The 24,098-nt window shown below is 52.8% G+C and overlaps 1 protein-coding gene across 13 annotated transcripts in view; it reads left to right on the top strand.

Annotated features, from left to right (window-relative positions):
* Ahdc1 (AT-hook DNA binding motif containing 1) overlaps nucleotides 1–24,098 on the top strand; it is a 62,139-nt gene that overhangs the window by 21,494 nt on the left and 16,547 nt on the right. For 9 of the 13 annotated variants that reach the window (XR_002818410.1, XR_002818412.1, XR_002818411.1 and 6 more), the window contains exon 3: nucleotides 23,072–23,249. The gene's annotated coding sequence lies outside the window, so the exon portion shown is untranslated. Of the gene's footprint in view, nucleotides 1–1,423; nucleotides 1,584–6,689; nucleotides 6,928–7,165; nucleotides 7,492–7,924; nucleotides 8,033–23,071; nucleotides 23,250–24,098 lie in introns of those variants that run through there. The other 4 variants (XR_002818414.1, XR_002818413.1, XR_002818415.1 and 1 more) reach the window with 4 other exon arrangements.

Genomic DNA, 24,098 nt, shown 5'->3' with positions numbered 1-24,098 from the left:
AAAAGTGATGGGTTTAAAATTTTTTTTCAGGGGCCGGGGAGATGGCTCAGTGGAATAAGTGCTTCCCTGGTAAGCGCAAGGGCCTGAGTTCAATCCCCGGTTCCGCAAAAATAAATAAAATAAAATAAATTTTTTTTTCTGCTGTCACTAGGAATTGAACCCAGGGCTTTTACAAGGAACATCTCCAGTTGTTTTTTTTTTTTTTTCCCAGACAGGTTCTTAGTAAGTCACTAAGTTGCCCAGGCTGGGCTCGAACTTTCTATTTATTATTCTCTTTCCTCAGCCTCCCAGAATGCTGGGATTATAGGAATATACCTCCATATCCAGCTTGGAAAGCCATGTTCCTAATTGCAAACTAAAAATTGGATTAAGAAATGTGGTATGGGGGCCTGGGAGATGGCTCAGTAGAATAAAGGCTTTCCTGGCAAGCGTGACAGCCTGAGTTCAATCCCCGGTTCCGCCAAAAAAAAAAAAAAAAGAAATGTGGTGTGTATGAGGGGTTTGGTATTGCAGAGGAATGGGAGAAGAAAATAGTGAATGGAAGGAGGCCAGAGCCAGAGCATTCCAGGCAAGGCATAAGCAAAGGCCCTGAGGTCAGGAGCAACAGGGTTTAGGGCTGTGAAGCACAGGAGATGAAAATGGCCCAGCCAGGTGAGTGAGTGTTGGGCGGGCTGGTGGCCTCAGGACAGAAGGAGTGTGATGGCCTCAGGGAAATAGGGTGACAGATTCAAGAAATTTAGCTAATGGTCAGGAGAGGAAATAGAACCAAGTGATCAACAGGATAGGCTTCTCTGGAAACCAATCCTAGCCAGGCTGCTGATCTGGTGGGTCACTTAGTGTCTTCAAAAGGAGAGGTCCTCAAAGTACCTGACCCCACCACAGAGGAGGTGATCTGGGAAAGCGCTTAGGGCAGCACCTGCACATAGTGAGTGCTTGAGTCACTCATTCCTCTGCTGTCCACCACATACTTGGTGTGAGACACTTTGCTAGGAATGGAGCAAGAACAAAATAGATGAAAACGCCTGCCCTCAAGGCACTTACATTTAGAGTGTAACAGTTCACTTGGTGATAAAGTGCCAAGGGAGAAAGTAAAACAGAAAGGGGTGTAGGGAATGTCAAATTTGCCAGATTATCACAGTTTTACTTCTGTTATTAATATTATTATTGTTATTTTTTGAAATGAGGTCTCACTATGTTACCTATGCTGGTCTCAAGCTTGTGAGTTCAAGGGATCCCCTCATCTCAAACTCCCAAATAGCTGTGATTACAGGTGTGTGCCACCATGCCCAACCCAGGTCATGATTTTAAATAAATTTAGAAATGGAGACCATGATTATTTGCAGGTTTTGGTAGAAAAGGCACCTTCTATTTGTTTTTCATGAGAATCACTTGAGATATAGACGACACCATCTCTGTCCTACAGATGAGGAGGCGGAGGCTCAAGGAGACCGACCCAAGTCATAACTCTGAGGACAGTGCTATACTGGCTGAATCCCTGTGGTTCTGTAACAAAGGAAGTTCTGTTCCTGAAAGCATAGAGGACAGTATGGAGCTGCATTGTAGAAGATAGGCACAGTGTTAAGGTAGGTCAGTGTCGCTGGGCGTGGTTGTACATCCCTGTAATCCAGCACTCGTAGGCTGAGGCAGGAAGATCACTAGGAGTTCCAAGCCAGGCTCGGCTACACAGTGAGTTCAAAGCCAGACTGAACTACATAGTGAGACCCTGTCTCTGTCTAAAAAAACAAAAACCTGTATGTCAGTGTCCAGGCACAGAGGCCTGCTTCCTGGAACCAGAGCTGTCTTCAGCATACCTTGGCTTGGCCTCCTCAGGGTGAGCTCAGAGAGCAGCTAGAGCCAGGAGCAAGCCCAAGGATAGAGCAGGGGCAGCAGGCTAGGTCCGAGACACTGCGTGCTTGAACAGAGGGGCACAATCTGTCCAGAACTGAGGGAGTGTGTGGGTGGTGTTGCAAGTGAGGGGAGCAAAGGGAGGAGAGGAGGAAGTCAGCCTACTGACCAAATGAGAGGGAACAGCAAGGAGGTTGGCTGGGCCAGAGCTGGCTGTGAAGGCCTTTGAGTGTCAGGCCAGAGACCTCAGCCTTGATGTTGTCCTCAGCAGTAGAGGGCTATTAAAGGTTGCAGGGCAGGAACTAGGTGTCATGGGAATGGGATTTGAGGAAGATACACATATCTGGCACCAGGTGGAGGAGATTCCATGGAGGCGGCTAGAGGTGGGGAACCCAGTGGGAGGCTGTCACAGTTGTGCAGGTGAGAATGATGAGGTCAGCTTGGAGAATAGCTTGGACGGTGAAAGGAGGAAAGCCTGGAGGTGGTTCTCCTAGGCTCTAGCCTTTTGTTTTTTTAGACAGAACCTGATGTTTTGAGGGAACTGGAGCTGCTCCCTTCCCTCTCCTCTCCTGTTTTCTCATTCTGATTTAACTAAAGGTACTCTCCTTGCCACCCCCCACCTCCTTTGAACATTTTAGGCTGTGGATCCATTTTGAAAAAATGATGAGAGGGTTCAGGGCCATCTCTCCAGAAGAATACAAAAGCCACTTTTAGTTAACATTTTTTGAGGTTTACAAAACTGCCAAAATCCATTCATGGAACCAAGCTAGATGATCACTAGTAATTTTATTTTTAAAGTAGCTAGCATTAAATACTCATCCTAGGGCAGGTACTGGGCAAAGTGGTCTACTTTTTTAAAAGTTGTGGCATAAAAAAAATTAAAATTAAAAAATTTTTAAAAAGTTGTGGCATAACCCTATGAAATAAATACCATTATATTTATTCTGTTTTACAGATGAGGAAGCTGAGGAAGTCTAGAGGTGATTTATCCAGAGTCAGAGCTAGAATTTTAAGTCTGGCTTGTTGGTTCCAGAGCTTAAGATCTTTACCACTAAGGCCGGCCTAGGATTCTAGGGCCAAGGAGGGAGAAGTGGTAGGAAAGGAGGCAGATTAGGGAGGATTTTTTTTTTTTTTTTTTTTTTTTTAAAGAAAGCCAAGGAGAGACAGAGTTAGGGATAAGGAAAGAAAGGGTAATGATGCCAACTCAGTTCTGTGGTGAGGCATCAGACAACTGGAGGTGAGGGCCAGTAAAAATTTTTATTTGGAACTCCTTGGCCTGGTTTCCAGAGGGTGTGGTATCTATCTCCTCTGATCCCCCAGTGACTTTCTCTGGGGCCTGCTGGAAAAAGATGGAATGTAGAAGTATGGTACTCTAGCTTCATGGCCTGATTATGTTCATGCCCTCCCTACCCCCTGACAGGGGCTTATCCTTGACTCTTTGACTCAACCTCCAGTGCTGTCTCTGGAATTTACCCTCCCTCCCCATTCAAGGCCACTGAGAAGAGCCTGTGGGCCTTGATCTCTCTAAGGAAGTTCAGAAGTAGAAACACTCTTTCCATTCCAGAAAGGAATCCTGGGTCCCATCTACTGAGATCAGAATATAATCTGGAACCCTAGTACTATGGGCCCCATGTTAGGCCCTGGTTTAGATCCTGGTTGGCAGAGCAGCACCATCTACAAGCACAACAGAAGATGATCTAGATTATATTAGCTAGGCAGTGGTGTCAGATTAGGATACAGATTTATGGTGGGTGGGACTTGGTCATTTGACAAGCTCTTTCTGTAAATAGCCACATAGTAAAAAATGTAGGCCTTGTAAGTCATTCAATCTCTGTCTGATACCTTGAAAGTAGTCATAGTCAGTGCATAAATAAATGAGCCAGGCTGTGTGCCAGTCAAACCTCAATTATAAAATCAGACAAGAAGCCAGACTTAGCCCATGGGCCATAGTTTGCCATTTCCTAATGTAGAGCCTTATTCCTCCTGAGGGTGCATGCAGATTTAAACCTTATTAAACAGTAATCTAAGCAAACAAGTTTAGGGTGTCAGACTGCAATTTAAGTCCATCACAGGTTAACATGGAAGATGATCCAGAGCAGTGATGGCAAACCTTTTTGAGTTTTCAGTGACACAGACAGCCAGCACAAGTGCCATAGGTTTGCCACTAGTGCTCTAGAGCCACCCTCTTGCTGGGGATCTAACTATTGGGAACTGATGAAGAAGAAATATATCAGATAATGGTTTTAAACAGACTCAGCTATAATCTCTGGCTGAGCCTAAACTCGCAGAAAGTTGGGGTAAGTTATTTGGGGTAGTGAGATTTAGACGCACACATAAGGCTGAGGTCTAGATATGGGGAAGTAGGTGAGTGAAAGCCACACAAGCACTGATCAGAGCAAACGGTTTTGGCCCTACACCAGAGCACCTTATGATCCAGAATAGCACTACGCAGTAGAAATACAATAGAAGGGACCAGGGAGATAGCTCAGTAGAATAAGCACTTGGCTTGGCAAGTGCAAGGTCCCAAGTTCAATCCCCAGTACAGAAAAAAAAAAAATTATATATATATATGTAATTTCAAATTTTCTCATACACACATTAGACAAAATAAAAAGTAATTTTATTATTTTTTAATGTATATAGGGTCTACAGGGACTTGTAGTGATCCTCCTGTTTTCAGCCTCCCAAGTGCTGGGATTACAGGGGTGTATGCCACCATACCCGTCTCCGGGCACCCCAGGGGTGGGACCAGCATGGCCGGGATTGAACCCCGGTCCCTGCGTCTGTCTAAACAGGCGCTTTAATCCTCAGCTATCTGACTGGCCCAAAAAGTAAAATTTTTAAAATGAAATTTTTATTATGTATCTTATCTAACCCCATATATCAAAAAGTCATTCCCACATGTAATAGTAAAAATTATTGCCATCTTTTACCTTTTTTTATGGTAAGACACAACACATCCTGTTTTGGACTAACCCCTTTCTTGGTATTCAGTAACCACATATGGTTAGTGGTTGTTGTATGGACAGCGAGGTTTAGAAGCAGGCTTTCCTTTGGGATTTGGGTCCAGAGGAGTCATGAGCCAGAATGGGTATGCTAGAGATTACACCCTTAGCAGACTTGCACTGGTTGTAGACTGGCTGGACTTGGGAGAGCACCTGGGCTCTTGGTTTAGGGGTAACTCCCTCCCTTGGAGTTCTGACTGGCCTCAGGAGACATTTCTTTGGGTCTCTGGGCATTCTTGTCACCTCTGAGCATTGACTTTCTCCTCCTGCCTCCTTCCCTCATCCCAAAGTCATCTTTGACTCTGGAGTCTGCTCCAGCCTGGCAAGTGGGGGAGGGCAGGGTGGCAGCTGGACCCTTGAGGGAGCAAGAGCTCCACCCGCCAAGCCAGCTGCTGCCAGTCTTCCTGGACTGACTCTGTGGAAACAGGGGGCCCAGAGACAGAAATAAACCGGCAGGTTTCCGGGGCGGAGTGGGGGGCCTGCCAGCCTTTGTGCTTCCTTGCTGGGGGGGAACAGGAAGCAGCTCCAGGCACTATCCTAGGCTGTTCCCCCTGTCTGTCATCTTCCCTTACCCCGACATCCCTTTGGCTGTGAGGCTGCGGGTGGATCTAGAATTTGAGGGACTAATAAATCCTGGAGAGCTGGACTGATGGTTGAAAGCAAAGGGTGATCTCAACGCTGCTGGACACAGCTTGGTACCCATCTTTTAGTATTCTATCCTGGGGACCCCTCCAACAGGAACTAACAAAGGGGTGCAGTAGGGCACTAGAGTAGGAGTTAGATTTGTGTTGGGTACCTACTTGTGCCATTAAATGATCAAAGGCAGCTTTGGGAAAAATCACACTTAGAGCCTCAGTTTCTGCCTCTTTTTTTTTTTTTTTTTTAAAAAGCATGTTTTGTTCTGCTGTGTCAGGAGTGCAGTGGTTAACTCAGACTCTGAAACTAGTTTGTCTGACTCTGGGATATGCTACCATATGAACTTTGGCAGTCTGACTTTCCTGAGCTTCAGTTTCCTCATCAGCAAAAAGGGGATATTACCTTTTTAATGGGACCCTTATAATCAAATGAGTTAATACATGCTGATAATGCACTGGCTATTGCCATCAGGTAGTCACTGGGCTCAAGTGGATTGTAAGTGAAAATGCATTGTTGGGATGTAAGGAACCTTCACCCCCCAACAGACCTACTTGCACCCTCTCACTTAATAAATGGGAAAACTAAAGCTTCCCAATGTGAAGGTGTTTTGCCCAAGCAGAGGCTTACAGTAAGCAAAAACTTTGCATGGTACCCACCACTAAAGCCGGGCAGCCTAACCCCAACTTACAGGTAAGGAAATCGAGGCCAGTGATTGGCCACTGGAGCACAGTGGCGCTATCCAGTGAGGCCCGAGTCCGCCGCTGGGGAGGGAGTGCCCTGGCCGCCTGCGCTCGTCGGAGGAGGGGCGTGCAGGTAGCGGGCGCCCTGGAGCCTCTGCTAGAGCCAGGCGCGCTATTAATAATCCGCCGCTCGGCCTGGGTTGAGCGCGCAGGTCCGGACCGCGGCTGGGGGCCTCTCGGGCCGGGCCAGGGCCGGAGCTGGATCCTGGCGGCCCTTCCCGCCCCTGCCACGTGATCACCCCTTCGCGGGCGGCCGAGGGCCGGGGCTGACGGGCCGGGGGCCAGGAAAAAGCCGAAAACACCACGGCTGGGCCGCTCCCCTCCCGCTCAAAATAGTCCGGGGCCGGAGCTGCCACGCATTCCGCCGGCCCCAGGGCGCGGGAAGGGGCGGCCGACCCGGCCCCCGCCCGGCCCGACGTGGCTGCCCGGCGGTGCAGGACGGGTGGGGGGCGAGGGCGGGCCGCGCGGCCCATCGGCCGGCATGTGGCTCTCCTTCGGGGAGCCTTGGCAGCCCCGGCTGCGCGCTGCGCCGGGATGATGGAGAGCTTCTGGAATTTCCTGCAGCTGGGGAGCGCGGCCGGCCGAGGGAGCGGGCCGAGCGCTGCTCGGGAAGGGGCTGCCAGGCGCCGAACTCTAGGGGGCGCCTCCGCGACGAGGGTGGTGGGGGAGATCTCCCCTCCTGGACCCAGCCTGCTAGCGAGGTGGGAACCCCCACACCCATTCCCCCGCTCCCCGCCGCCCCTTTCGGGCCTGGCGGGGGTCCAGTCCCTCCTCTGCCGGCCTGGGCGGCGGAGAGGGGCCAGGTGCAGGCAACGCCCCTCCCCCAGCCGCCTGGTTTCCCTCTCGGTGCGTCACCTCCTCAGGAGCCCGACGCCCTGCGGCCTCCTCTAGGAAGGGGCGGGGTGGCAAGGATCTGGGGACAGCCAGGTAGCCGGAGGGGCGGTGGTGGCAAAACTCTCAAGCTTCCTGTCCTAGTCTCTTGGAGACCGGCAGGACCTGCAGATCTACAACTCCTGCTCCAATCAAGCCATCTAAGGGCTTCTAGGAAGGAGTGAGACAGCCTTCTTCCAGTCCCTCTCCGCCCCCCAATTGTTGGGCCACTGATGGGCACGCAGATGTGTGGAAAAATCCTGGATACTTTTTCCGATGGCGGAGGCAACTTTCTTTGGGGGCGGCTCTGCACCTTGCAGGTGGGGGATTCCAGAAAAGGACCTGTTGGAGGCAGGGGCTTCCTTTTACCGGAGCCCTGAGGCCCGGGGGTATAGGTAAGTGACCTCTCAGGGCTCACACCTGGCACTGTTGGGATAGGGGCAGGAACAACGCCTATTCTGCCCTTTGTAGGAGGAGGGTAAGGGAGTCTTTCCCACGGTTTGGTTGTGTTCCAGCACCATTTGGTACTGTGCTGACTGATGAACCTTTTGGCAGCTCAGTAGGTATATCTCTCCTGCCTGGGGTGGAGCCTTCATTCCCCCTCTACGTGGCCCTATTTCGTTCCTTTTCTTTTTCCCATTCAGTGACCACATTAAAAGCAGTGAGGACAGGCCTATTTGGCATGCCTTCTCTGCTGCTCATTGGCTGTGTGACCTTGAGCAAGTCCCTTCACTCCCGTTTCCCTTTCCTCATGAAAAGCTAGATAACAATAGACCTTGGCCTTGTAGAGCTGAAAAAACTAATACACGTTTGAAACAACTAATACAGTGTCTGCCTACAAGAAGGATGTACCATTCAGAGGAGTAGACAGCCTTCCCTCAAAAGTAGATGAATCCCCTTACCCTCCAGCAGACCTGTGAAATGTGGCTTCCCAAGGTAAGTAGTGCCTCATTAAGTGCATATTTACTGTTGTTACTGTCAGCTAGCTTCACATCTAAATTGGTATTGAGAGCTGAGAACTAGGACTGATTAGAATATGTTAAGGTAGGAAGAGCAAGGCACACAGGTGTCACACACTGTAATCCCAGCTACTTAGGAGGCTGAGGCAAGAAGAAAACAATTTTGAAGAACAACCTGGATAACTCACTGAACCCCTGTCTTAGAAAATAAAAAGGAGAAGTAACTCAACACTTGCCTAGCATGCGCAAGGCCCTGGATTCACTCACCAGTACTGCCAAAATAAATAAATAAATAAAGTTGGTAGGGCCCTTGGAAGTTCTTCCTGCCAAGCCAGCTCTTAGTACAGATGGGGAAACCGAGGCCCAGGGAGGGGGGCCAGTCCCCTCACAATGCTCTCACTGTTGCTCCATGAGGGCTGGCAGAGAGCCTTGGCCTGGCTCCCTGGGGTATGGCCCAGGCAGGCTTGAGGCTGGTGGAATTCTGCTTTCCTCTCCCTCCCAGCTCCTTGCTGACCTTTCACTCCGCTGCTGCCAGATACCCAGATTCAAATTCAAATGGCTCTCCCTGAACTCCACCTCAGCTCAGGAAGTCAGCCTGGGCTCTTATCCCCAGTCTCCCGCTTCCCCACCTCCCCCAGTTCTCCCCATTTCCGGTTTGACTGGCCTTCCCATCCACAGGGAAAGACCCCAGTGTACTAGAAGGAGCTTAAGGTTCCATTTGTTATCTGTGTAAACAAATTACTGGGCCTCTGTGAGCCTCAGTTTGCTTTTCTGCAAAATGGAGTTGAAATACAAACAGCCAGGAGAGTAACATTTATCCTCCCAGAGTCATCCTTGCTGCTCTGTTTAAATAATAGAAGGCAGGGGCTTGGGAGAGAGCTCAGCAGTCTTAAGACCCGGGAACCCTAGGCGTGGTGGCTTGGTGGCGATGCATGCCTGTTATCCCAGCCCTAGAGAGGCTGAGACAGGAGGATCCTGCAAGTCTGAACTGTGTAGCAAGACCCTGTACCAAATAAATATTTTTTTAAAAAAAAATTTTTTTAAATATTAAAAGGCAGGGCTGCCTAGAGAATTGGAAACAGCATTGAAGACCAGGTTTGGGGAACAGAGAGCCTTCTTTTTGGCTTGGGATGCAGTGTTTGGTGCCCTGGGATGGGAACAGAGGCACAGTTGGTTCATTGTCCAGTACATCATTTTGGCAGTGTAGATTTGATCCAATTTATGTGGCTCACTGTAGGGGGGCCAGGTGCTCCCCTCTGAGTAAACTGCTGGGCAGTTCCTCTCACCTCCTCTCTGAGACTGGCCTTCCCCTATACCTAGTCAGTGGCCTGCCTCTGCTTCCCAGAGCTCTTTCTGGGTTGACCTCTACCTCCCCAAACTACTAGAGGACTCTTAGAAAAGGAGTATAAAGGAAAAATAAACTGGATCCCGCACTTGGGCTGTGTGACTGGGCAGGCTGCTTCCCTCTGTGGGTCTCTGTTTTTTCCTACTGAGCAGAGGAGCTAGATTAGTGACTCCCTAAGGCGCCTTCCAGCTCTGACAGGCTCCAAGCCTGTGTTGACTGATGTATCCTAGGAGATAAGAGACACAGGGAACCAAGTCAGCTGGGAGATCCCTGTCAAGGTACCCCCTCCCAGGCTGGAATGCCTCCCTGTCTGAGTTGAGACACACCCTTCAGGGATGCTGGCAGAGATGGTGGTGGGTGGAGGGGGCATATCACCCACGTGAGTGGCACTGCTGGTTCCCAGGGTCCCTGTTGTCTGGAGAGGGGCCTGAGTTCTAAAACAAGAGCTTGTGTTAGGCAGGGTTGTGAGACCTCTTGCTTCTAGGGGATGGGAATGTGTGTGTCAGTGATCAGGAAGCCTCCGGGGAGCAAAGAGCTGGGCAGCTAGCTGTGGTGTGCTGTGTCCAGAAGGGCCATCACAGGGGCAGTGTATCAGGGTGTGTGCAAGACAAGAGGTTGGCAGTGGGAGGGAGGAAAAACCATCCCTGAGCCAGGGAACCCAGCTTTGGGTCAGAGCAAGCAGCTGGGCAGCCTCCAGCCTCATGGGGCGTGATGGAAGAGTTTCGCCTGTGCCTAGGTTTGTCAGCTTGTTTATGGGGTTGAGCTGAACAGCTCTGTTCCGAGTTGCAGTTGTCATGTTCTATTGTGGGGGTATCTGTGTAGGGGTGTTGTCAAGGTTTCCTGAACAGTGAGTGGCTGGGGTATATGCTGCTGTGAAGGAATAGTGGAGCAAGGCAAGGCAGTAAGCAGCCATTGGCCATTTGGGGTGCTGTCAGATTGTGCCAAGCCAATTGGTATTTTCAAGCACTGAGTGAATCTTAGTTATGTTTTGGGTGCCTTTTCCTCTGTACCAAGGGAGGCAGGCCCCAAGATGCAGGGAGGGAGGGTGGCCTCCTGTCAGTCCCTGTGCAGGTAGGCAGGCCACGGCAAGCCAGTTTACTCTTACAGTAATTTCACCACGGTGCCTAAACCAGGAACAGGCGTGAATTGACCTTTTAACCCCTTCCCCACCATGGGATTAGACTCTGTTTCCTGTTCAATCTCCTCCAGAGCCAGTTCTATCCCACCGGGGACCCCCCAAAAAAAACTGTGGATAAACCACCCCCACCAGTGCTTTTCTCCCTTCCACCCCTGTGGCCCCTGGGGGATGGGGGGTGCTAAGGGCCAGGCTGGTGCAGGGTCTGGCAGGAGCTGAGGGCCCAGGCGGGAGTGATAAATATTGAAGAGGAGGGATTTCGGTGTGGGCTGGAGCAGCTGCAGTGGTTCGAGTGTCACACTATCTCTCCCCAGGTTTACTGACCCATTTCCATTCACGCGGCTGCCGGTTTCCTAGCAACGGCAACAGTCCCCCCAGAACAGGCGGAGTGTGTGTCTGCCATTAGCGACTGCCGCAACTGTGTCAAGGTTACCCCGCTCCCTGCAAACCCACCCCGGCGGGTTTGTTTTCTGCCAGTGCCTGGCACACACTGTGCCAGGCAGGGGAGGGAAGGGGGCTGGGGGCCAGCCCAGGGGCTTGGGTGGTAGGGGGGAGGCGAGGAGGAGCTGTGGTTCCTGGTCCAGTGGGAGCCAACTTGGACTGAGTCTGAAGCAGCAGCCCCCCCCACCCCTGAATTCCTGAGCCTGAGGGGAGCAGGGGGTGGAGCTGTCCCTCAGCCCTGACCCCCGAGATTCCAGAGCCTGGGGGAAGGGTTGTGGGCCCAGGGGCCTCTGGGAAGCCTGCCTGGCCTGACCCCACCTGGCTTGTTCTCCTGCCCTGGCTTCCTCCCACTTGTGTAGCAGCTCCATGCGCTGTTCTTAGCTCTTTGTCCCAGCCTCTTGTGTCTGTCCCCCCCCTCCACTCCCCAGGGCAGGGTTGTGTTTCTCCCATCAGACCAGGGGCTCCAGGGGTTGGGGTTCATGATGCTGCTTTTCCTTCTTTGCCCTCAGCACCAGTTCCAGACTTCTTGTACATGTCATGGGAGGTGAGATTTAAATATTTAGGGTGGTATAGGATAATCTCTTAATGGGGACTACTCAGGCAGACACTGCTGACCTGCCCTCTTGCTCAAGTATATTCTGCCTGTACTCTTCTCCTATCTGGCAGTCCAGGTGATTAGCCATGGGAAGTAGAGTATCCCTCCTTTCTCCCCAAAAGCCAGGCTTAATGCTTAAAGGGTTAATGCAGTTCCTACCCTCTTCTTGGTATGTGAGGTTGGGGGATGGGAGGATTGGGGTCTGTCACCTTATAGCCGCTCATGTGGTCAATTCAGACCTGACCAGTCACATTCCTGTCCAGGAGGGCAGGGGCAGAGGCAGGGGCAGAGAGGCTTGGAGTTTATAGGAATGGAAGGCCCCAGAGTGGGAGTAGGGATAGACATGACCCAGAAGCTGGGGCAAGGAACAACTTGGAATAAAGTCTGGGCTTACCTCACATTTCTGTAGGGAATTCCTCAGTCTCCCTGTCTTTCCTCCCAGTTTGTACCCCTAAAACCCTCCAGGTGGGTGGGTCCATATTGTGGCACAGGTACAAACCTGGTCCCAATCCTACTAAACAAAGAGTGTGACAAAGGTAGATTCTAACGTGCAGGCAGCACAGGGACTAATGGGTAGTCTCCTGGGTGACTTTCTGATGCTTGGGGAAGGTTGGCTGGGTCAGGCTCAAGACATCTAGGGTATGGAGCAGGCTGTGCTAGACAGTAGAAGGAGACCTGGGCAGGGACCCAGGGAGCCTGGTTCTCAGCCCAGCCTTGGGCCTGACTTCCTATTGGTCCTAGGCACCTTATCTTAGGGGCATAGGCCAGTGGGCCCTAAAAGCTCTCCTCTCCTGTTAGTGGCTCTGAGCGGGGTTTTTTTGGGGGGAGAGGTGTGGGAAGCTACCAGCTCAAGGGGGAGTTGCAATATGATCCTGCAGCGAAAATAGCCCAGGTCATCTTCAGCTGCTTGGGCGGAGGTATCTGATCCTGGCAGGGCAGCATGGGCAGGGGGCAGGGAGCTGTAAAGCTCTCTGGGAAACCGGACGCTAAGATGGGAGGCTAGGGAAAGGTTGGCATGCCCGGCTGGGCTTCCTGAAATCTGCCGGGCCCTGGCAGGGGCCCAGGAATGAGAAGATGAAGAATGCAGAGGGTTAACAGGAGGTGAGGACTGGACTCTGGCCCCCTTTGGGTCTTGGCCTGGGTGAGGTGAAAGGTCAACCCCAAGGAGTCAGAGCACAGCTGGGGAAAGAGTAATCCGATCTTTCTCCCTAGCCAGGCTCTCTGGATCACAGCACCACCTCCCCAGGAAAGGTGCTTTGACATCCCCAGGAAGGAGTTTGTTTGGACTTGTTCTCAACAGGGGTTATGGGTTAGGGGAGGGTCCCAGCACACTGTGTCAGGGAGAGTTGCAAGCCATGTGCCCCAACCAGTATGGCGGTGCTTTGTCATCTTGGATTCAGGGAAGGTAGAAGGTGAGCCTGCTGCAAAGTTTAGAGGCAGCCTGTTATGGGCCCCATTTGTAAATGACTCTGAGGACCAGCATGGGATAGGGAAAGCTTAGGAGTGGGAGATGCTTTCCCTAACATGCTTACTGTCTGCTTAGTCAGAATGGCTTCATGGTACTCACTGTGGCACTGAGACGTGTTTGGGGTAAGTTACACCTCAACTCTGAAATGGCTTTACTGTCTGGTGGTTTTGTGGGTTGCTGCATGTAAGGTGATGGGCAGCAGAACTGGCAACATATGGAGGAACATGCATTCTGAAGTCAAGCTTAACCTGGGGTTCAAAACCTTGTCTCTGTCTTAGACAAGCATTTAATGTAAGCATCAGCTATCTGTCCATGAAATAACACCATTGTGCCCATCGTGTAGGGTAATTATGAGATCATGCAGAACAGATAGATGCTCAGTAAAAATAATGGTAGCTGGGCTAGAAGTGTAGCTCAGTGATAGAGTACTTGTCTAGCATGCCCAGGGCTCTGGGTTCAACTGTAGCAGTGTTTTAAAAAATAAAAATATGCTGGGTATGGTGGCATATGCCTATAATGTTAGTGCTCCAGAGGCTGAGTGAGGCAGGAGGATCTCTGAGTTCGAGGCCAGCCTGAAATGCATAGCAAAGCCCCGTTTCAAAATGACCAAAAAACTAACAGCTGTAAGCCTTCTTTGGGTGTCCAGGTCACACCGTGTGGAGCCTGGCTTGCAGCTGGCAGTAAAACTCCAAAGCAGGATATAGTAAACTGTATACCAAATAGGGAAAGGGTAGTGTTGAGAATGGAGCTGGGCTGCCCATGAGGCTGTGACAGTGTCCAGGTGACTTGGGAAAGGATAGGGTGCAGTAAATGGTTTTATGTGATGTGGTGGTTCAAAATAAAGGATGTTACTGCTGCCTAACTCTAGGCCTAGCAGACAGAGCCCCCTATTCCCTGCTCTATCAGGCTTTGTGCGGCTGTGTGGGTGTAGCTGTCCCTGGAGTGCGGCTGTAGGTATGTTTGAGAAGGCGCAGGCATCCAGAGAACAAGTTGCCTTTTGTATGCGTCCAGCCTGAGACGAGGCTGGGCCCTCTCTGGGAGATCCCCTGTTTCTGGGCTCAGCTCCCTGCCCATGGACAGCACCCCAGCGCAGTCTACCGCAGGCCCCGACCTGAGACTGAGAAGGAAAAGGGGACCCAAGGGTCTAAGGTAGGGGGTGTGCCTGAACCCCGCCCCACCCTCATGACATCACTTTAGGTGCTGCCAATCCCCGGGGCGAACGAAGCCTGCAGGCGGCCCGTCCCCTCAACAGCCGCCCTTTCCCTTGGCTTCTGAAGGCTTGGTGGGTGGGGTCAGCAGGAGGTGCAGTAGAGGGTGGGGCCAGCGGGTAGAGGGCCGGGCCAGCGGTGGGGCGGGGAGCTGTTGAAGGCCTAGCCCTTCCTGCTCGGGATAAGCTCCCCTTGAACCTCCAAAGACCTCTCCCCTGGAGTGCTCTGCCTTCTTGTCTATCTGACCAAATCTTCTTTTTGCTGGAAACATTCTCAGAATCGATAACCTCATCTTTTTTTTCCTTATTACCGTCCCCCATTTAGTGACCCTCTGTAATCACAGCAGTAGCCATCCTGCTGCTCACACCAGCTGCCGTCCATTGGTGGCATTGGTTATGCAGAGGTTGGTGTTTCTTATGGAATATCTTACCTGATGCACCCTTACTGGCTTTCTTTTTTTTTTTTTTTTGCCGGAACGGAGGATTGAACTCAGGCCCTTGTGCTCTCCAGGAAAGCACTTATTCCACTGAGCCTTCTCCCCAGCCCTCCCTTACTGGCTTTCTACCTTGAGCCCTTCTCACCGACTGGACTGAGAATTCAGACATGGCCTGGCTCAGTAGGTGCTACTAAATGTTTAGGACAGGTAATAGAGGAGACAGGCCCACAAGGACCTTGCCCAAAGTCACTCAGCAAGTAGGTAGAACAATCAAAGCTAGAAACCAGCGTCTCTGGTTCCCTTCAGAGCCTTGTCTCTAGTGTATGTGACTTCAGAGTAGGTGGTTGCATAGGGAATTGCTAGAGGTCTGCTCTTTCTCCTTTGGAGAGTCTCCTCTCCGCACGAAGATCAGCAAGCACTAGATCTGCCTTCTTTTGCAAGCCACACATGTTGTACCAAAACCTCTGACTTCTGTGAAGAGGAGGCAGTGGCAGCAGTGGGAGAGCTGGAAAGGTTCTGCAGGCCATAGGGGGCAGTTCTGTGCTCTGAGGAGTATTGTCTGCCCAGTGATTGGGGTTACTGGTTCTAGGAACATGAAAGATTTAGCTTGCAGGTGGGAGGCTCCAAGTTGGGCAGAGAGGAGTGTTGGGAGCCCTGCAAAGGAGGCAGGGATTATGCTGGGCCAGCACACATACACACACCCCACACCAACGAGCTGGCCCAGTGGAATGCTGGGAGGCCCCAGGGATGAGGCCAGGCAGCCAAGGTGTCTCTGGTGGCACGGAAGCAGTTAAGAGCTGCCTCAGCCCGTTCCTTCAGACAATTAGTGACATCTCGCTTGACAACACCACACTGAGCTGATGCAGACCTCAGCCCCCCTCCTGGCCCCCCCATGGCCGCTTCAGCTGTTTATTCTTGGGCTTTAACAATTGGGATTCTGACTTGGAGGAGCGGGCGCCCTGTGCTGCCCTCTGACCCACCGTCGCCTTGGCAACTGGAGCCCGGTAGGCCTGGGCTCTGCGTTAGGATTACAGATCCTGAATTCACAATCTTTCTGCTCCCCTGCAAGCAGAAGCAGCAGAAAAGCAGTAGCATGTGGATCTTCAGCTAGACTGGAGGGAACAGAGGAGAAAGGCCCCCCGGGGCCAGGCTGAGGCACAGGTGGGAAGCTGGGATAACACAGGTGACCTGGAGAAGGGTGCCTCCCTGGCAGCCTCCCGTGGTATCAAGCAGGGCACACAACTATGCTTCGCTCCCAGCATCTCCTAGCCGCCTTCTAGAAACTTTCTTCCTGGTAAAGCCCCAAGGGCAGGGGTGAGACTTCTTCATCACCCCCCTTCTTTCCCCCTCAAGTCAGCCCCCTACCATGCCCAGAGCTCCAAGTGCCAGCAGACTGTGCCCCTGCCGTGCCCGCCGCCATGGCAACGGCCCCCCTCCCTCACCAGCTCTGTTTCTTCCTCCCCCTACCCTAGCAGCCAACTGCCCCAGCTGAAACCGGAGCCGATGCATCTGTGAGCCTCATGCCCAGACCCACATTCCATTTCTGTCCTCTGTCCCCCATAGTTCTGGCGACGACATCTCCCCTCCTTCCCCTCCTCCTCCTCCTCCTCACACCCCCTCCCTCCTCGCCTCTGCCTACTCCTGCTGTTCCCCCCACACTCCATCTATCACTTAGTGTCTCCCCCTTGGTCCCGCCCCATTCTGTGAGTGTCTCATCCTCTCAACTGTCTCTGTTGGTCTCTGGGTGTGTCAGCCCCTGTGTCTCCAGCTCCCTGGGTTGCTGTGCCTTGGCCTGTCTGCGGCAAGCTCCTTCTCCATCTCTTCCCCTCCATGTGTCTGTCTGCATGTGTATGTGTGTGTGTGTGTGTCTTTGTCTTTGCATCATCCTGCTTGTCTTTGTCTTTTCTTCCTCCTTCTCTCTCTTCCTGAGTCTTTTTCTTGCTGTCATCCGTACTCTGGCATGTTCCCTCTTTCTCCTTCCCCCTCCCTCTTTAAGGCTCATTCTGCCCTGTTGCTCTTGCCCCCATGATCTTCCTCTTTCTGTCTGATGCTTTGCCTTGATTTCTCCCTTTGGTTCTTTGACTCTACGTAGATTTCTTTCAGGTCTCCTTTCTGTCTTTACCACGTTGCCACTTCCCTTGTAACCCCTGATTGGGGAGCTGAAAGAGGCCCTCCAAAATCACCCCCAGAAGTATCCTTTTTCTAGGGGGCATATGTCCTGAAACCACTAGTGGCCATGCATTGTTAGATCTGAAATGGGGAGGGTCTAAGGTAAAAGAGCCTCCCTTTGAGGGGTTTTGGTAGATGGAGCTCTGTGCACTTGGTCTATCTTCCACCAACCCAAATAAGGGCAAAGGGTAGCCCCAGAGGCTAAGCCAGCCAAGAAGTCTCTTAGCTATAGTGACATGGAGAAGAGCATGTTTAGGCTTTGCAGATTTCTAGGACTTCTACCTTGCTACCATAACCACTGTCTCACATTCTGCCTCAGTTTCCCCCACTGGTATGACTGGACTACTGATGCTCTTGTTGAGTTCTTTAAAATTCTTTGATTTCCTGGAGCTAAGTCAGTTATGAGGAACAAGGAAGGGCTTGAGTAACTTCCACCCTTGTGCTCACCAACACCAAGATAGCCCAGGAGAACCAGGGCCCTAGGAGAATCAAGAGTCCTGTCTCCTTAAGTGCTGGGTGGAGGACAGTGCCCGCCTCTCCTCAAGACTGGCAACCCCTGCTGTCTAGCCCTCCCAGTCTGGGCTGTGGCCTGCAGCCTTCCTTCTGTCCTTCCTCATCAAGGAATGAGCTTGGAGGCCTGGGCAAACAGGCCCTGGGGTGGGAATCCAAGCCTCTAGGGCCAGCCCTTGTCTCCGGATGTAGTGAGGCCTGGTCCTGCAGACAGTTCTAGGACCCTGGGGTCTGGGCACTACTCACCAAGAGGGGCGTAGGGGTGCCTGGGGGAGGCGGTTGCACGCAAGGCATGCTGGGCCCCCTCAGCGGGTGGGTGGGGGGAACAAAGCTGGCATCGAGGCCTCAGCTAAAATTAGCTGCTTCCCTGCGCGGGAGCGAGCATGCCTGCCAGCCGCCCAGATCGCCGCTGCCTCGGCAGGCCATCTGTCACCACGTTTTGCTCAGTCCCCCAGGGCCCCCCAGCTCCAGCCACCCTCAGGGGCTAGAGGGACTCTGCTCCAAGACTGTCCCTGACCAGAACTCTGGGTTCTGTGACTGTCCTGCTGTGTGACCTTCGACTAGGCTTGTCCCTCTCTGGGCTCCTATACAAAGTGGGCACTGGACACTGACAGCCCGGATCCCCTGACTTTCCAGCCAGCAGATACTGTTGCAGGTCATGAGGGCTGGTGTGTGGGCTGCTCCTATCACTTTTTTTTTTTTTTTAATTTTTTTGTTTTTTTATTTATTTTGTGTGTGTGTGTGTGTGTGTGTGTGTGTGTGGCCAGCTCAGCCCACCAGGGGGCGGGGCTGGCTGGCATGTGGTGCTGGGGGATTGAACTGCAGTCCCTGTGCTTAGCTTAGCTTAGCTTGTTCTAAGTAGGTGCTTTAGACCACTGAGCCATCTCACCAGCCCCTCCTATCACTTTTGAGTTGCTACTTTAGGGCTTGAAGGTAGGCCAAGTGAGGTTTAGGGTAAAGGTAAAACGGATGACAGACTCGAGTCAGATTCCTTGATCTTAGTTAGGACAGTGTGGTAGGCAGCTTGGTCTGTATTGTATCTGCAACGCCCTCCCCCACACATACCCCCAAAGAATCTTAAAGGAACAACACCAGGTGGGCAGCCGGGCAGGGAAGACTGTTCAGTAGACATGCATTTTACTTTACCTTGGAAAAGTCTCTTACCCTCTCCTAAGAAGCTTCTCACTTTTTGAGCACCTGCCCACTTTATGCTACATGTTCTCAGGAAGCTGGTGGTTGTGTCTCTCCAGAGGAGTGGTACAGAAAGATGAGGCTCTTAATGAGGAAGCAGCAGCCCGGAGCCAGGGCTAGAGGCCACTGTCCTCGCCCTTCCCTCCCACTGTCCCCCGCTTCAGCTTCTTCCTCACCCTGGCACTTTGCTGGCCACAGCCTCTAGACTTAAGTTGCTGCCCCAAGGTCACCCAGCTTGGCCTGGGAGAATCTCAGACTTGAACCCAGGCCTCTTGGCTCCCAGCCTTTCTCACACTCTGGCCAGCAGGCTGGGCCTGTTCCCTGGGTGAGTCATGCCCCTGGACTTTGGCCTCCTTGTCCCTAGCTCTGTGGCCTGCAGTTTGGAGAGGGGGCCTTTATAAGGAAAAGAGGTGTCCTTCACAGCAGGGGGTCTCGAGCCATTATTCCATCCCCTCTGTGAGTTGTATGGTGACACCAACCCCTAAGCCCCCCAGACCCCACTGGTCTCTAAGCAGCCTGATGAAAACAGCCTTAGTGACACCCTTACCTTTGCCAACCATTCTACGCCACCCCACAGACACATGGTCACATTATGTTAGAAATGGAGTGGGGTGGGGGCTTGGGGAAGTGGCCTTTCCAGGTTATGTGCGTGCCAAGGCAGCTTCCTTCCTAGCAGTCCTCTTCCCCAGCCAGGGCAGCCTGGCTGCTGGGTTACCGAGGCGGGAGGCCACATCACCTCCCCTCCTGGTGTCCAGGGACCAAGGTCACACCCAGAGCTCTGTGTGCCTCCACCTCCTCCTGGGGCCAGTGGTGTTTGTCACTGGGGCAACGTGTGGCTGTGCCCAGCTCTGGCAGTGCCAGGGTGACATTCATGCCCTGTGAGCTGTGACGCCTCTGCAGGCAGAGGACAGCACCACCTAGACTGGTGACAGTGGTGGGGGAGGGATGTGGGTGGGCTGTCACCTGTCCAAAGCAGGGAGGTGACATGTCATATACTGTCCCACTATCTGGAGGGAGGCTTCAGGGAAGGATCAAGGTCCTACCCCTGCCTCATACTATGGGCGGTGGAGGAGTTGTCCCACTCCCCTCCCATAGAAAAGGACGCTTATTTCATGGAGGGTCAGTGACATGGAGGAAGGTGAGATAGTTATACTGTGGTCAGGGGTGACAACCTGGATACCTGTCCCATACTGTCGTAAGTGTGTCAGATGTGACCATCTTACACTTTCTGGGAAGCGACAGGTTTATATGCGTAGCTCATCCTGTTAGGGTTGTCACTGGCTCGTACACCTGTCTTTCAGACTGTTGTGTGTGTGAGAGAGATGTCACCATGTGCCCATCTCGTGCTGTTGTGGGGAGTGACATGTGTGACTATCTCATGCTGTTGGGGAGTTGTCAGTAACTTGGGAGCTTGTCTCTCACCCTAAAGAAACAACATGTTGCCCAGTAGTATGAGGCTGGCAGTTGGCAGGGCCTCCCCATGCAGACCACAGAGCCCCAAAGGGCAGGCCAGAGGAAGTGCTCGAGGCCCCGAGTGTAGGACAAGTGTGGGGTGTGGGGGATCTCAGCGCCGCATGACCTACCTTCTGACCCAGGTGCTGGCCCTTGGGACTGTTCCTCAGGAGGGGAGGACCCTGTGTTTCTCAGATAGTGTGGGAAGGGGCCTCTGGGACGGAGGCAGGTGTGTAACTGGGGAGATGGGGCGCCAGGCAGCTTTACAAGGGGAGCTATGTCCCCGTGGGCCTGGGGACCCTATTCCCTGCCTCTTCTGCCCCTGAAACTGTTAAACTAATTAAGGCTGTGGAGCCGCAGGATTAATCGGGGCAGCTCGGCGCGGGCCGGGAGCTCAGGTAGTCGATTAGTGTGCCGCGGAGGATATTGGATTTCTGAACCGCAAGTCAGCACTATTCGGGCCTGTTATCTCCCAGGCTCGAGGGTCAGCAGGCGGGAGGCCCCCGCGCTGCACTGCACGTCCACTCCCCTACCCACAGGCCCTCTCCCGGCCCACCCTGTCTGCCTTGCCATCTCTTTCTCAGCCTGGTGAAGAACAAGCTGGTCCCTGGTTGTCCCTTTCTTTCCCCTGCCATCTCTGATGGCAGAGATGACCCCACACACCCCTCTCTCTCTCTCTGTCACAGTCATGCTGGGCTTCAGCTTCATCTCTGCCTGGCCCACACGATGCTTCATTTTCTAACTATGTCTCAGTCCAGCTCACCTCCATCTCCCTCCCTCTCCTCATTCCTCTTTTTCTGAATGTATGTGCCTGTCTTTCTCAGCTTTCCTCTCTGTCTCTCCTGTCTCTGGTTCTGGTTCTGTTCTCTCTTGTTTCTGTCTCTCCTGTCTCTGGTTCTGTTCTCTCCCTCTGGCTCTCTCTCTCTCTCTCACTTGCTCGCTAGCTCTCTTGTGCTCTCTCTCTCTCTTGTGTGGTCTCGGCTGGTGTCTGCAACCAGAACAAATCTCCCCCAGCCAACACCCCCTGAACAAGGAGGCCAGAGCAGCTAATGGGAAACATGTGATTCTGCCTTGCGCCTGGAGCACCGTGAAGGGAGCCTTCGTCCCAGCCCAGCCCTGCTCCCCCTTGCTGCATTCCCCCATCGCACTGCCCCACGCCTCCCCCAGTCTTGAGTGGGCACAGTTGCAAGTTCCCTAGTCATTCACATGGGGAGAAGCTACATTTATCAGTTGGGGAGTATCAGGTTGTGGAGGGGCTAGGGATGGCTTTGCTCCTTAGGTCTCCACAGCCCAGGGCCAGGCAGACCCCATGCAGACTCCCCCCACCCCACCACCATATGTAGGAGAACAGGGCCAAGATGAGCCGAGCTGTGGGGGCCCGGATGGGGGGCAGCCAGTCCACCTCCACTGGAGGGCTCTGGGGCCACCCAGATTTCCATCTTTTCCGCCTTCCTGGGCCTCTGGGGAGCTGCTGGGCTGCATTTCTGTGCCCACCCAACCACAGGGAAGGGGGGACAGATCAGAGGAGGGAGGCTCTGGCAGGTTGGAATTCTCCTTCTCTGCCTGTGGATAAATTGTCCCTAATCCAGGCTTGGGGAGTTGTCTGGCTCCTACAGAGAGAGAGAGAAAGAGAAAGAGCAGAAGATAGGGAGGGTGAGAGGGAGGAGGGAAGCAGGCACATACAAACACAGTGACACAGACACACACACACTGTCTCACAAAGGGTCTCTCCCATGCAGGCATGCACATGAGTTACACAAAGGTACCACACACTGAGGCAAGCACCATTGTGCTGACAAGCACACTGGCACACTCACTCACACGTGTTGACACTGAAACACAGCTATCTGGCGCAAAATGACATAGCACAGGGACCCACCAGCAGACACACAAGAAGACCATACAGATACGCACAGAGACATCCACAGGCACATACTGACCCACAGTGAAGCGACTCGCAGGAACACCGTGACCCTGAAAACCCAGAGAAAGGCAGTGCTGACCTGAAGTGACACCTGTGTCCACAGTCACAGACCTCAAGATTGGAAGCCTGCAGGGACAGCAGAGGATCAGCCACGTGCCTTCACCACCCATCAAACACATCCAGAGAGCTGAGACAAGCAGGAGCTGTTTTGGCTCCTGACACACGGAGCTGGAGAGGTCCAGGCGCAGCTTGCGCACATACAGGTATACTCGCAGCTGGGCACATCTGTCACACACAGGCACTGGCACATCTACATCTGCCCTCACAGGCATACAAACACAGCTGTATGCACACAAAGAATAGAACTTCCAGTCGTGCACATAGCCCATACATAACTGGAGACACTGACCCCAAGCACATGCTCCTTCTGGTGAATGTACTGGCCACAACTGAGCAAACACACAATCCCGCACACACAACCTCTTCACCTATGTCCCCCTACAAGAATACAGAGGAGCACACAGGCAAGCTGAGTAGACCCACCTACAGGTATATTCAGCCAGACAACTGAACATTCAGAGTTAGATGAATTTATTCAAGCAGAATCTATCACACAAATTTCCAGGCAACAGAACCTAAGCAGTCCATGAGTCCTGATTCCCAGACCCCTCCTGGGCTTAGGGGCAGACCTCAGGGAGGCAAAGGATGGGGTGGGGGCCAGCTGAAGTCTGGTAAGTGCAGGCTGCAGAATCACCTTTACTGTCACCAAACAGCAGTACTCACACCGGCATTGCAAATAAGCTTAGTATGTGCAGCTTCCCTAGTAACTTTTCCATACGTGTGATCCTTTCCTTCCCACTTTCCAGGTGAGAAAACAGGACTAGAGAGGTTACTGGCTTGAGGAGTGGAACCGCCTGACTCCTCCAGGCCAGGTTCCTTCCCCCATGGTGTGTGTGCATGTGTACATATACAAAAGCACTGCTGTCTAGTGAGAGTCTGAGCTTTAAGAGACAGGCTCACAACTCCCTGACAGGATGAGGCTGGAGCTGGACTGGGCTCCATCTAGGACAGTCTCCTGGTTCAAAGTCTCCCTGTACTCTGGCTCCATGTTTACGCCTGATGTGTTATGTTTACCTCCACAGATGGGCGCTTGCCTAATTGTCTACCCATCAGCCTGGACCCCAGAGCCTGCCCGCCTGAGTGCGCGCAGAGGGCCACAGGTGAGGGGCGCCTCTCGGGCCTCTGCAGAGACTACCCTGGAGGCGCTGACAGAGACAGCCCTTTCCTGCTGAGCCTGGCCTTGCTCTACAGCCTGCTCAGGTAAGTGTGTGAGGAAACCAAGCCTATGTCTGTGCCACCTCCAGTCCAGTAGTTATCCACTCCCAATGTGAGCCCAAAAAAGTGCCCTTTAAATAAAAAACCAAACTGGACTTGGGGGTGCATGCCTGTAATTCCAGCACTCAAGAAGGTGAGGCAGGAGGATTGCTGTGAGTTGGAGGCCAGCCTGGGAAATAAAGTAAATTCAAGGCCAGCTTCAACCTCACAGAGAGACCCTACCTCAAAAAAGACCCTCCCCCCAAAAAAGACCCCCACACCCCCAAAAAAGAAAAATCAAGGATCAAGTAATATTAACCCAGCTTATTCAAAAATCCCCATTATCCAGAAAGAGGAACTGAGGCTCATGGATATACAATTACCACCCACCCCTAGTCCTGCCTTCTGGTCTGAGGACTCTTCCCTACACTTTGATGACCTGAGAGAACCTGGAGGAAAAGGGGGTTGTGACAATGACCAGGACTCTAGGCAGAGGAGGAAACTATTGTGCCTGATGGTGTGCAACTGACCCCCCAAGACATTTCCCTAGGGGATCTGTGGAAACAGCTGGGAGGCCATGGTGAGGTGCTGGGTGGCCCCGGGCAGACCAGGTTTCCTCGGACAACCTCGGATGACTGGGTGGGTGGAGGCAGCGACAGGATCTGCCTCCCTACTCCTGGCCAGCTTAGCCCACCCCCAGCTCTGGAACACAGGCCAGGTGTGACTTGCAACTGTCCTGCCCTAGAGAGGCAACTCCCTGAACTGACACATGAAGCCTCAGGCTCCAGGAAGCTCTCTAGAGCCCAGCCTGCCTGCCAGGGGACCCCACCCAACTTCCAGAAGAGCATTCCTGGG

The sequence above is a fragment of the Octodon degus genome, unplaced genomic scaffold (genome assembly GCF_000260255.1).
Source record: "Octodon degus isolate 3935 unplaced genomic scaffold, OctDeg1.0 scaffold00163, whole genome shotgun sequence".
NCBI lineage: Eukaryota > Metazoa > Chordata > Mammalia > Rodentia > Octodontidae > Octodon > Octodon degus.
This window is presented reverse-complemented; position numbering and strand designations above follow the sequence as displayed.